Source organism: Manis javanica, chromosome 16, assembly GCF_040802235.1.
Source record: "Manis javanica isolate MJ-LG chromosome 16, MJ_LKY, whole genome shotgun sequence".
In the NCBI taxonomy this organism is placed as follows: Eukaryota; Metazoa; Chordata; class Mammalia; order Pholidota; family Manidae; genus Manis; species Manis javanica.
Window position 1 is genome coordinate 16,248,304 of NC_133171.1, and position 13,984 is coordinate 16,262,287.

General features: G+C 43.3%; 1 protein-coding gene and 1 long non-coding RNA gene across 6 annotated transcripts in view; one reads left to right on the forward strand and one right to left on the reverse strand.

The window, feature by feature from the left end:
* LOC108389730 (uncharacterized) overlaps nucleotides 1-13,984 on the reverse strand; it is a 603,223-nt gene that overhangs the window by 262,431 nt on the left and 326,808 nt on the right. The gene's annotated exons all lie outside the window — the stretch shown is intronic.
* LOC140846789 (uncharacterized) lies at nucleotides 5,560-12,053 on the forward strand. The gene is made up of 3 exons (XR_012126197.1): nucleotides 5,560-5,787; nucleotides 7,024-7,147; nucleotides 10,568-12,053. It is a non-coding gene; the product is annotated as an uncharacterized lncRNA (long non-coding RNA).

Sequence of the window (13,984 nt, forward strand, 5' to 3'; positions counted from 1 at the left end):
CGGGTAACAACCCCACAGGGAGCAGACGGGTCGAGGCTGGTGGCCTGCTGTGCAGAGGAGGTGGCTGTTGGGAGCCTCTTGACCAAAAGAGCAGAGCAGCACCTGGAGCACATCGTGTCCACGTCAGCAGGGCCCAGTGGGTGCGGCAGCCAAGGCGGAGCACCTGAGGGATGAGTTCTGGGGTGTGGCCTGGCAGTGGGATGCTGACAACCATACGGGGGGAAAGAAGTGGCATGAACGGAACGATGAGGCCTGAAACCACACGAGATCTAACGTGTCACCATGTATGAGCTGGCAAGTTAGCCTGCCACGGGTGTGTGTGGATGTGTATATGCATATGTATGTGTATTATATATGCGTATGTGTATGTGTATATATATATATATGCACATGCATGTATGGGTATGTGTATGTGTGTATGTGTATATATATGTGTGTATATGAGTATGTGTATATGCATATGCATGTGTATGCACATGTGTATATCTGTATGCACATGTGTATATATGTGTACGTGCATGTGGGTATGTTTATGTGTGTGCATGTGTACATGCATGCATGTGTGCCTGCATGTGTATATGTATATGCATGCTTATGTATATGTATATGTGCATGTGTGTGTACATGTGTACATATGTATATGTGTATGTGTATATATACATATGTGTATGTGTATACATCTAGATGTGTATATGTGTATAAACATGTGTGTATGTGTGTACACATAATATATGGGTGTGTGTAAAACCCCTTGCTCAGAAACAGACCTTATATTCCTACTTTGGAACATAAACAAATGTAAGCAAACAGCAGTAGAGAGATAAATCTATGTATCTCTCCAGTCATCTCTCTCTTTATAGTTCTATTCAATCATCCTTTAACTCAGGTGCCAGCGTTCTTTGCTCAAAAGCCCTGGCTGCAAAAATGTGAAAATATACATAGAGCATGACTGATGCCCAACAGGAACCAGGAAGAAAAAACCCCCCTTTATAATGTCCTCCAGTGCCTTCTATTTACAAAACGAATTATCATGCTTTCTGGAATAGAGAAATGCTTAAAGTTCCATCATCAGAGGAGGTAAAGAAGAGTGGATTTGGAGCTGAGAGGCAATACATTGATAACTAGGACAGCTAACAAAGGAATATTATAAACTCTGTGCCTGTGAATCTGACGATGAGATGAAAGGGGTAAATTCCTTAGAACACACAAACCACTACCGCTCAAGAGGAAGTGGATAATCTGTACACTACTGTATCTATTAAGAAATTAAGTTTGTAATTTGAAATGTTCCACAAAGAAAACTCCATGTCTAGATGGTTTCATTGATCAATTCTATAAAACACTGAAGGAAGAAATGAAACAAAATCTTCTAGAAATTTGAAGGAAAGGTGGCACTTCCCAACTCATTCTATGGTAATAGCATTACTCTGAATTCAAAGTCAGATAAACACATTATAACAAAAGATTATACCCCAGTATCCCTCATGAACATAGATGCAAATTTTTTTTAACATCTTAGTAAATAAAACTCAACAATACATATTTTTAAAAGTATAATGCATCCTAACCAGGTGGAGTTTATTCAGAGAATATTAGTCTGGTTTAACATTAAAAACCAGTCAATGTCATTCACTATATTAACTGATTAAAACACACAAACACAGTAGAACAAAAAGACATCCTACAGTATGGGAGAATATATTCATAAATGACAGATCCGATAAAGGGTTGAATGAATGAATGAATGAATGAATGAATCCAAAATATATAAAGAGCTGTCACATCTCAACAAACAAAAGCAAATAATCTAATTAAAAAATGGGCACAGGATCTGAACAGACACTTCTCCAAAGAAGATACTCAGGTGGCTAACAGACACATGAAAAGATGCTCCACATCACTAATCATCAGGGAAATGCAAATTAAAACAACAATGAGATATCACCTAACACCAGTTAGTATGGCCACCATCCAAAAGACAAACAACAACAAATGTTGGCGAGGGTGTGGAGAAAGGGGGACCCTCCTACACTGCTGGTGGGAATGTAAATTAGTTCAACCATTGTGGAAAGCAGTATGGAGGTTCCTCAAAAAACTCATAATAGAAATATCATTTGACCCAAGAATTCCACTTCTAGGAATTTACTCTAAGAATTCAGCAGCCCACTTTGAAAGAGACATATGCACTCCTACGTTTATCGCAGCACTATGTACAATAGCCAAGAAATGGAAGCAACCTAAGTGTCCATCAGTAGATGAATGGATAAAGAAGATGTGGTGCATATACACAATGGAATATTATTCAGCCATAAGAAGAAGACAAATCCTACCATTTGCAACAACATGGATGGAGCTAGAGGGTATTATGCTCAGTGAAATAAGCCAGGTGGAGAAAGACAAGTATCAAATGATTTCACTCACCTGTGGTGTATAACAACAAAGAAAAAACTTGAAGGAACAAAACAGCAGCAGACTCACAGAACCCAAGAATGGACTCACAGTTACCAATGGGAAAGGGACTGGGGAGGATGGGTGGGAAGGGAGGGATAAGGGGGAAAATGGGGCATTATGATTAGCACACATAATGTAGCAGGGGCGGGGCACGGGGAAGGCTGTATATACAGAGAAGACAAGTAATGATTCTATAGCATCTTACTACGCTGATGGACAGTGACTGTAATTGGGTATGTGGGGGGGGGACTTGATAATGGGTGCGGGGAGGGAGAGGGGGAGTCTAGTAACCATAATGTTGTTCTAGTAATTGTACATTAACGATATCTAAATAAAATAAAATATATATATACACATAACACATATATACACATATATACACATAAAATTTTAATATATGCAGAAAAATCATTTGGCAACATCCAAATCCATTCCTAATGTTTTTAAAAAATGACCTCTCAGGAAAGTAGCATGAGGAGGAGACGTCAACGCAAGGATGGACAGCTACAAAACCTGTACAGCTAACATTATGCTTAATGGTGAAACACTCAAATCTGGAACAAAGAAATACAATCTTTCTCATCATTTTACTGGAGTTTTAAGCTGGTATGATATTCTTAAAACATGCACAGTTTGTTGTATACCAATTGTACTTCAATAAAACTTTTGAAAACTAATTTATACTTTTCAGTTAAGTGACTTTTTAATATGTGCACCCATAGATATATAAGTGCCTGTTAGCTATATTTAACAGATACTTGTATTCATAAAGCAGAACAACTATTATCACCATTTGCTGGTTCTCATCACAAATTTACACTAGCACTTTATAAAAGATGAAATACTTCCACATGTAGAGATAGTGTTCCAAATGTAAAAGCAGTTTTTGGTGGAAACCAAGCGACTTTGTGTGCTTGAGCCTGCATTCTCCGCTGCCTGGCTTCGCTCAGCTGGAGAGGGTAACAGCCGACCTGCCCCCAAAGGTCTCCTGTCATCACCGTCGACAGCCACATGGCTGTTGCTGCTGAGGGTCAGCCAGGACTCTGACCTATGTTTTGGAAACGTAAACTCCCATAATTTTATCTGTGCTACGAGAACATATGAAATAGGAAAATAGCATCTAAAGAAAACCCTTTCTAAGTGGGGAAACCAAAGCCAAGAGAGATTAAATGGCTGGCCCAAGACGTGGTAATGGCAGAGTCATGTCTAGAATCCCAGGTTTCTTGTGACCAAATCCTGTGTCTTTTTTTTATTATCCCAACACCATCCTTTGAATATTCCCCACCTCAAATACCTACTAATCATATCCTTAGAGAAAGGCATCTTCTTACATTTTGCTTTATTTAGGTACATTTTTGTTTAACTATAATGAAAAATACCCCTGCAATCTTTTCTTTTGTCAAACCCATCTGCAGACTCCAGATTTGACCTTTCAGAAAATTAGCTATTTAATTTATACACACTGGGGACAATGTCCCCTGATTTTGTCCCTATCTCCTTGTAACTCATTTTTCATTATCCATGTGAACACAATAGTCTCTGTCCTTCATCTGGAATAATTGTTTTGAAACCCTCTTTTAAAACAAAAGTACCAGGTTAAGAGTAGTTTCTGTAACAATAGACACTTTAAATACAAGAAAAATATGTAAAATCCCAGGGACCTGTTAAACGAATTACTGCAATTCAGGAAGAATTAAATTAGTTTAATTTTATATTTAAACATTCATTTCTTCTTTCTGATTTCAAAGCATTTTATATTCATTGAAGACAGTGAAAAATGCTTTAAAAAGATACAAGAAAATCGCCCACAAATTCACCAACCATGTATAGCCACTATTAATACCGGGCATTTTTTTCAATTTTATAAATAAATACATACATATCTAAAGATTATTTGATTACCTAAAAATCCATAGATATAACTATAAAGATAGAAGTCCTATATATATAATATACATTTTGTATCTTTTTTAATTTACATATTATAATCCTTTTCCAATCACTAAAATTGTATCATTCTTCAGAAATGCATATTATTCAGCTATATTGCTATATTATTATTTAATCCTTCCCCCATTGCTGGACATATATGTAGTCTGTCAGCTTTTCATTATAAACAATGTGAGGCCAATTACATGCATGTCAATCTTTGTTAGCATCTCGGTTTTTTGTCAAAGGCCATATTACTGGAGTGGCAGCATTGTTTTAAAGTCTAAAAGTTACCAATAATAGATGATCATATAAGCCAAGCCTACATTAAGTTTTTCTTTAAAAAGACTGTGTGCCAAGTACACTAGGAAAATAAGAATGGAATGCATATAAAATGTCTTTTTCCATGCATAAGCAGCTAACCAGAATAGCAGCTATCTAATTTTAAACATTCTGCTTTATTTCCCTTTATAGTAATAGTGGAATAATATTTGCACACAAATTCCCAGTATCTGGACATTATGGTGGATTTGAAAGTGAAAAACTGTCATTTTCTAAAAGACTAGTTCCTAGAAGATCTATTTAAGATAAATTTTTAATAAAGGCACATGCGCATGGTGTCACCACGGTGATGGAAGCAAGCTGGGAATACCGTCTGATGGAATATGGGCTGAATAAAAACTAGGCCGGTGATACAGTGGAAGAGCTGCAGTCAAAGAAAGGCTGGGAAACAAAAGCAGAGGATTCTTCTAATGAAGGAAAAATGAAGAATCCTTGAGGCATTAATTTATGACTAAACCATGTAAATGTCACATTTAGTTTCCTTTTTAAGTTCGTGCCTACTCATCACACCGTGGGGCTACCTCATCGGTCCACAGCACATATTCCCGGCAATCAGTGGGCTACTCTCAAAAATGAGACAAAGCTGTCCTTTCCAAGCATGCTTCTCACAGTGCACAAGGCGGCTTCATCGCTCCTGAATGCGGATCCCACCGGGGCAAAGGGGTGGAAGCGGCGAGCCCGACTCTCCGCCGCCGGCTGCTGTACCCTCACTCTCAAGGCTATCACGAGGCCCCCACCGGGAGGACAGAGCAACACAGGGCTTCAAAGAAAGTAACGGTTCTTTCTCCCTGCTCGTGCGTGAGGCTGAGAAAGTGCCTGGACGTTGTTGAGGCATAAGGAGCTTGGGGAAGATGTTCACCATCCTTCTCTGTCCCCTTAGAAGGAGAGGCAGGAGAGTGGGGTGGGAGAACAGGGGCTGCAGCACTGCCAGGCCTCTCGCTTTGCAGAAACGTGTAATCAAGACAAAGGTATTTAATTTCTCTGAGGCTTAGCTTCTTCATCTGTCAGATGATGTCACTACCTCACAGAGATGTTGTGAGGATGAAGGTGCCTACTAAAGACCTGGTAAGTCACAGTAGTTACTAGTGCTGTTTATGGGTTCACTTGGGAGATACAGAAATATTTCCGAAGTATCACTAATATATATTCATCTGGTAGAAAGTGCGCCAAAATCTTAAACATAATTACTGCGGGGGAGGGGAAGGACATCTTTAGGTCAGTCATTGGTCTTTTATTTTCCTTAAATATTTCAGTTAACATCACTTTAAACACATTTACCAATATATACAGCAACTTGCAGACTGAGAATTCTGCTGCAATTGAATTTCAAACCCTGGAATGGTGCCATCTTTTCCGAAGTAATTCACATGCCCAGACTTGTATTCAAGGTGACGGACTAAAGCGGCACTGCCCATGCATTAAGGTTCCTATGAGGCCGCCCAGGGATCTTGGTACCACACAGACTTTGATTCAGTGGGTCTGGGGCGGGTCCTGAGATTCTGCGTCTTCAGCCAGTTCACAGGCGATGCTGATGCCAGTAGTGCTCAACCAGGGACAGCACTGTGCCCACCCCAGGTGGACATGTGGCAATGCCTGGGGACACTTCTGGCTATTACCATGGTGGGCGGGGCTGCTGGCATCTGGTGAAGAGCGGCCAGGGAGGCACAGGCAGCCCAGCCACAAAGGATTACTGAGCCCAAAATACCAATAGTGAAGAGGCTAAAAACCCAGGACTAAAACAATCAAAGGATCTTCTGCACTTACTACAAACACGTAGTAATTAGGAACAAAATATATGGTGTTTTATTCATACCTAGGCTCAGAAGTCAAAAAAAAAGAGGAAGTGGAATGCCACAGGCATTAAAAATGTGTGTTTACACCTAAATAATCCACCACAATAGAAGCTATGGGTCACCCCAACCTGATACACCCTCAGGGCTGGGGTGATGGTGTTGAGACCACAGATCCTGGGCAGAAGTGGGGGGCAGGTGTGAGGTCCACAAAGCTCTCTGCCCTGAGGACACCTGGAGAGCTGCCTGAGGGTAACAGAAACATGGGACCTGCAGATCCCAGGTGTGGGCCGGTGTCCCCACTACCTGGAGGGCAAAGGCCAAACCCAACCCCAGGAAAACGTCTCTGCAAATGAGGTGCATGCACGCGGTTTCCCACTTTCTCTTCCCAAACTGGCACTCTCCTCTACTGGCATTTGGCCAACTATTTTTTGGCAAACTACATTTTGATTGATAGGATGAAATCTATCAAGTCTATTGACAGATTATTTTTTCCTGTGTTTTCATCTAGATTCACCAGGAGTTCACTTTTATAAGATGCCTTGAAGATTTCACCCAGATATTTTCATTAGTAAAATCATAATCGACAACCGCCACATTCAGACCTTAACTGCCCCACTCGGCGGATTGCGCAGGTAACAAAATGATTTTATCTCGGGGTGAGAGAAAGAAAAAAGAGAGAGGCTGAGGTTTAAACAGGAGACAAATCAAAATTAGAGGGTTTATTATTTCTAAATGGTATGGCGAATATTTCTTAGAAAGAAAATTAGCTAGTATTCTAAACGCTAAACTAATCTCAGGGAAACCTGAGGGCTACCCTGCAGGGAGGGACATGGATCAGACATGGGGCCTCCGGGACATCCGAGGACAGCAGTCTCCACGCCCGCGGGTGGCTTCTCCAGCAGAAAGATGAGGTGCACTCTTTGGGTTTGATGTTTAGTGGGATCCCAGGAATAAAAACCAACTAGTCCACATATATCTTAGTATATATACAGTGGACACTGTCAACTATAGGCCTTTTGCAAAAAGCTCTACTTTCTGCTTTTTACTTAAGATCAAAATATTTTTAAAATAGCCTCAAACACAAAGAAGAATATCAAAGGAATTCAGAAATCAGGAGACTGACATTGTGTGTGTGTGTGTGCATATTTAATCCAGGTTAAAGATTCTAGCTACAAAGATAAACTTCAGTAAGGTACAGAAAATATGAAAAGGTTGTCTCCTTCATATGCTCTGAACTTTCTCCAATTTCCAAGTCAGTTAATCAGTATTATTAAAGCACATATTATGTTGCATAATGAGACCAGGTTGGTGAGCAAATGTTATGATGGGAAAAGGGACTGAATTCCTTTTAAATGACACAAAATGAAGGTCCCAGGAGTAAATCACCCTTAATGATTTTTTTTAAATCTCCTGAAAGGGAGTGATTAGCACTTGGGGAAGCCATGTCGGCCGCCTTGTGCGGTGTGACGGCAGTGCAGACATGGCTTTACTGTGGGATGTTCGATGCACTTATCCCCACTGGCTGATCACAGTTACGGGCAGTCTCCCAAACCAACCCAGACCTCACAGTAGAAGAGGAGAAGAGGAGGCTGCACACTTCAGAAGCAGATGCCCCCCTCCTGAATGTGCCACCGACTTGCTGGTGTAGACCTGGACAACGTCAAGTCCAACCACAGAGATTCGTGACTGTCAGGAACCCCTCAACAGGGACACAAAAACTTCTTCAGAAAGGGAGATTCTCTCAATCCCTATTAAATCTGTGTTCATCTCTCCCCCGCACCTAGCTCTCCTAAAATGAAATCGAGACTGCAGAAACAGTCTGAGGCTACCCCTAAATTCTAAATGAGTTCCTTAAGTGTTCTTTGCAGGAGAATGCTGCTTTTAAAAGAACAGTTATAGTGAGGTGGCCTCACCGTATTTACACGCTGGGAGAAGAGCAGGTTTAGGGCGGTGTGTCAACACCATCCATTGTTCCTGTTAGGGTACAATTTTCATGACATTTTTTAAGAATGCAACATAAAGTTAGTTGTAACGTGCTACTCTAATCCCTTTCAGTGCTTATCACTCTTCAAACATTCAATAGCCACCCTAATGCCATTACCTCTGGGACGACTTTTGAGGCCCCTGCAATCCCGACAACACAGGACTGAGAGAAAGGCTGTGGTTTAAAAGCCTGGTTAAAGATTAACACAAACAGTAATAAGAAGGTTCTTAGGGAAGATTCAGGACAGCTGCCGCTGAAGCCCAGCTACCTGCTGAGGGTTGCTAGGCAACTTGGGCCTCCCACGGCCCCAAGGGTGTTTTACTTCACAATTAGGATTTTTGAAGGGGAAAAGGGGGAGAGGGAGCCAGTCCTAGTGAAACTGATGGAGAGCCATGCGTGTAGGTACGTGTTGTCGTCTTGCTTTGTTTTGTTTTTTTATGGAGAAATGGTGTCACTCAGTCCTTTCAAAGGTAGAGCGCTCACTATAAAAGCAGATTTTTTTAAAATGTAACTGACAAAAATCTAGCAATAACATGGAGTTTTAAAAATGACATTTTGACTCTAAGAGAGGAATTATTTGCAATTTGTTTTGAACAGAAGCTTAGTTCATGTCAGATGTGAACCTCCAGACAATCATTACTTTAAACTGCCTGCTATGTGTTTAAAAATTTCAGTCAATTTAGAGCTGATCTGAATTGCAAATGTGATGGTAATAAGCCATTAGGGGCTGCATATCTTTTTTTTTTTTTTTTTGCACTTACAACCCTCTGTTTTAAGGAGCTCCAGCTACACTGAAATATGAAAATATCATTTTCCGCATGCACATGGACAGACACAGAAAGGCCGGAGACTCGGAGGGAGAAAGCAGCATTTTGAGGCTAAACTGAGAGGCTGTGACCAGGAAGGACACATATAACCTTTACTTTAAATTATAACAGTAGTAAGATTTTCCAAAAACAAATATTCAGTTTTGTTTGTAATGTAACATGAATCTCCGAGCTCAACATCTGGATAAAATTTATTTTCTTTGGATTTTAGAATTAAAGGAAGTTAGCCCAAACCCTTTATGAGATCACTTGGGAAATCAAGAGAACTGCGTCTATGGTTAGATTGCAGCTTGCCGTACAAATAATGAGCTTTTAAGGGTGCTTATCAATAAAAAACTCTTCTGTCAGCAGCTTATCTCAGTTTTCTAAAATACTACGTGTTTCCATAGTCTCAAAACCATCAGTCAAGAGGGATTTTATTCTCTCAAAGATGTTTCAGACAGAAACTTAGACATTAGCACAAAAATGAGATGATGCAAAATTTCAGTCAATCCTTACAATTACCCATTGGCGGCTATATATTAAATTGAATGGAGGAGGATAAAATTTGAGAAAAAAAAAAGAAGAGCAGTGAACTCCTCATATCTCCAGTGCATAAGATATATTTTCTTGATTCTTAGATGCTTATTTCTTAAGCCATTTGACTTTAAAGCTAAGCAGACCATCACAAAGGAAGGGCTGGTGACTGATCAGCTGGCCGTGACAATCCATTAGCCTATTTCTGTCAGCCTTGTACAACACCCATTTCTTCCCCTTTGAATTCACTAAAATTTGGCACTTGGCTTTGCTTCAACTATATTAATTGGACCCCAGAAGTTCTATCTCTGCCACTTGCCAGAATATTTGGGAAATATGGAAACTTATGAGTAATACATTCATGACATGTTTTCTCTCAACAAATTAAATATTTGCTAAGATAAAGATAAAGTGTAACATCATTGGTAAATACAGCACAAAATGATAGAGTTTGAGTCCCAGGGGAAAATCTTAGTTAGAATTTAACTCCAGGGGCCTTAGGCATCCACAAGGTCAGGCCACTGCCCAATCTCAGTGTTTGTTTATATCCTTGAGAATGAAAGATAAGGGCATGAACTCCGTGATGTCAGTTGTACTGGGGAAAAGGGGACCTGCCAAGGGCCGATTTTACACCATGTCTGGACTCCAAAAAAATAAATAATAAAATAATTGTTAAAAAAAAAACCAAGTTTCTCAAAAATTAACAGCCCTTCTTTTTTCCACAGTGCATTGCTTCATGCGCCTTCAGATCGCGGTGCCTCTCCGGGCCATCACCGTTATGACAGGGAGAGGCCCCAGCTGCCTCCAAGGCAGAAACATACAGTGGACATGGAAACAGTTGTGCCTAAGAATGAGGGGGTGAGCTCCAGTAAGAGAAAGGGGCCCTTCCACAGCCTGCTGCATCTTTCCTTCCTCTATGCATCCACCTGGCAAACATTTAACCCCTCCTCAGAAGGCATGGAACTGTGCTAGGCCCACAGGAACTCGAGGGCAAGTGAGACACTGAACCCTGCGCACCTGGGGTTCATGAGGGCGGCCAAGCCACCACACACAAACCTGTGGCGGGAGGCGGAGGTGAGAGGTGCCCGAGCGGGCCCAGGGGAGGTGCTGGGGGTCGGCAGCGGCGCGCCCGTTTACTGGCTGTGTTCATGACTGTCTCTCATGCGAGAGACCAAGGCCGGGTTGTCCTCTGTTCTGGAGACGTCGAGCAATCTGCACGGACTCCACAGGTCTCAATTTCCCCGTATAGAAGTAAGAACTGCTCGACAAACCATGTGTTTCCCAAGTCAGCTTTCTGTCTTCTCCACAAGCTGGTTTAAATCTTCTCAACTTTCCGGGAATGTCAGACTCACCTACCAGTCTTCCCACCTTGCAGCCGATGCCTCAACTCCGATCCCGCAGAGAAAAGGGAATCCATCCCCTGGAAGTCCGCCCGGCCCGGCCCAGCTCTGCACCCCGCAGCACCTGAGCCCGCCTGCCGTCCCCATCCCGCCTCCTCCGGAATCCCCGGGCATCCGCTCCGGCTAGAGCCCATGGGCCCCCCACCTGCGCCTCAGGAACGGCTGTCAAGTCGCCACTTCTGTACCACGACTTCAAACACTCCCTTTGGCTGCCTAGCGCCCATCAGCACCTAAAATTGTGCAAGTCTTTATATCTTAAAAACAACAAAAACTGAAGCCTCCCTCAGTACCTCTGTAAATCCCATGCTCTCTGCTCTCTCTCATGTCTAGGCATATGTGCTTATTTCAATTAAATTAACTAAAACAAAATTTAAAATTCTCTGCGTCAGTGGCACCAGCCACATCTCAAGTCGCTAACGGCAGCCAGGGAGGACAGTGCAGACTACAGCCCTTCCCTCACCTCGTAAGTCCTGTTGCTGTGTTTTTCCTTGCATTCCTCCTGTCCGGGACGACACGACGTTCTTACCGCCTCTTTGCCCCTCAGCTCCTGCCGCCCGACTCGTCCCCACTCCTGCACTGAAACTGTGCACGCCTGTGTCAGTGTCAAGTTCACGGCAACGAAGACCTGGGCACGGGTGCTGGGCTGCTGCTTTCCTGACTCGTCACTGGCTTCAGACATCAAGGACAACATTTCAAACACTCACATTCCTTTCCTGCCGGCCCCACGCTCTCTGGCCTTTCTCCCTCCCAAGCTGCCCCTCCGTCGTTGTCACGGACCCTGCTTGCGCTGCCCGACACACAGACACTGTTGTCCCCCAGCACTGCCTCGTGGGCTCTTCTCTCTTGCTTACCCGGTGGTTCCCGGATCTCACCCCTCCCGTGTCTTTCAGTCACGATCCATGGCCTCACGACTCCCGGGTTAGACCCTCCCCTCAGCTACACACCCTATACCCCTGAATGCGTAGGGCATGGGAGCCACCCATTCGGTATGGCCCCCAGTTAAACTCGCTTCCCACCTGCCCCTGCTCAGATCTGTTCTTTTCCCTTGAAACCTCCAGCCCTGAATGGCATCACCCTCCACAAGCTAAATTCCAGGACTACAGCCTTGCACACAGTCATTCGTAATTCGTTGCTTCTTCATCATGTCTGTTCGTTCCCCTTCGCCCCTGCTGATTGATGCCACCCTCCCCCTCACCTGAATTGCTGCTATTGTCTCCTAATGGGCCACCCTTCCCCCTACCATGTGCTCTTCTACAGGACTGTCCCACGGCGGCCAAATTCTCTTTACACAAGCAAACCAAAGCATGACCAAATCTGACCTTCCTCTGGCTCGCCTGCAGCCTGGACGGCTCCTGGTCCCCATAGGTCAAAGCCCACGCGCTCTGCACTGCTGCGGAGTCCTGGGGCCCTCCCTCTCCTCTGGGGCACAGTGCTCAAGCCCCCCTGCCCCTCACAGTGCGTGGGCTGCGGCCGCTCTCTGCCCCCTGAGGTCTTCCACTGTGGCACTACCGCCAGACCCTTGCCTCGAGGCCTCATTGGGATACTAGTTCTCCGAGGGAACCTCCGCGGCCCCGCACGCCCGCTTGGAGGCCCCACAGTGCAGGCGTCTACTGTTGCAGAAGGGAACACCCCAACTCAGTGTCATATGGCAGCACTTCGTCTGGCTCACGATTCTGTGGGTCCAGAACTCAGGAAGGGGCAGATGGGCAGGGTGGTGCTCGCAGGAACCCTCATGTGGGTGCCGTCGGAAGACGCCATCGCTGGAGTAGGGGGAGACATGCGGCAACTGAGGGCTGGCTGGGCACCTCTCTTCACACAGGCCCGAAAGCTATCAATGTGAGACACAGACACAGAGACAGAGACAGAGACAGAGACAGAGAGAGCTCTTCACAGTGCCCGGCACTGTGCTAACCATTTTGTATGAGTTGCTTCTCATAACCCTCACGACAACCCTGAGAAATACTATTATCATCATTTCACAGATTTGGAAACTAAAGCTGTGAATGATGCAACGGTCTGGACCAGGCCCCACAAACAGGAAGTGGAAACCCCGATGCAAACCCTGCTGTCTAGCACTACAGTCCGCAGCGCTCCCCAGGGCACCCACCACTTCATGCCCTGACTGCTCGGCATCACCTGCGCCGCCTTGCAGCACAGAGCACACCAAGCCCTGACTTCGTTCAGGTGTGCTGTGGCTAGTCCATAGCTTTGGAGTAGCAGGAGGATGTTTAGAATTATCTACCATTTTTGTCTCTCAAAAAGTATAGTTTTTGTGGATCATGGGAATTCAAATCCACAATATATTTTTGGTTATTACTACAAGTTTCATTATTATTTACTGAGGACATACTACATTTTAGGTTCTCCTTAGACATTCTGCATATTTGCTACAAGGCCTACAAAATTCCTATGTGATAACATCCTTATTTTCATTGGTAAGAGAAATGTACTGAGGCTCTATAAAGTTCAGTAATGGGTCACAAACTGGTGAAAGACTTGAATCTCAAGTGTTTTGAAATTCAAAATGTTTTTCAATAAATTCTTATCTATTGCCCAAATGTCAATGGAGACATAAGGAACTTGGTTTTTTATTCTTAAATTTGGCCACAAATATTATTTCATATATTAATCCAGTCTCATTATTCTTAATGCAATAAATGTGTTTGAAAATCACCTTTCAGAGAAGATGCTTTTATGTCACTTTGCCAGTAGAGTTAGGAAGCCGGACGAACGCAGTCCTAG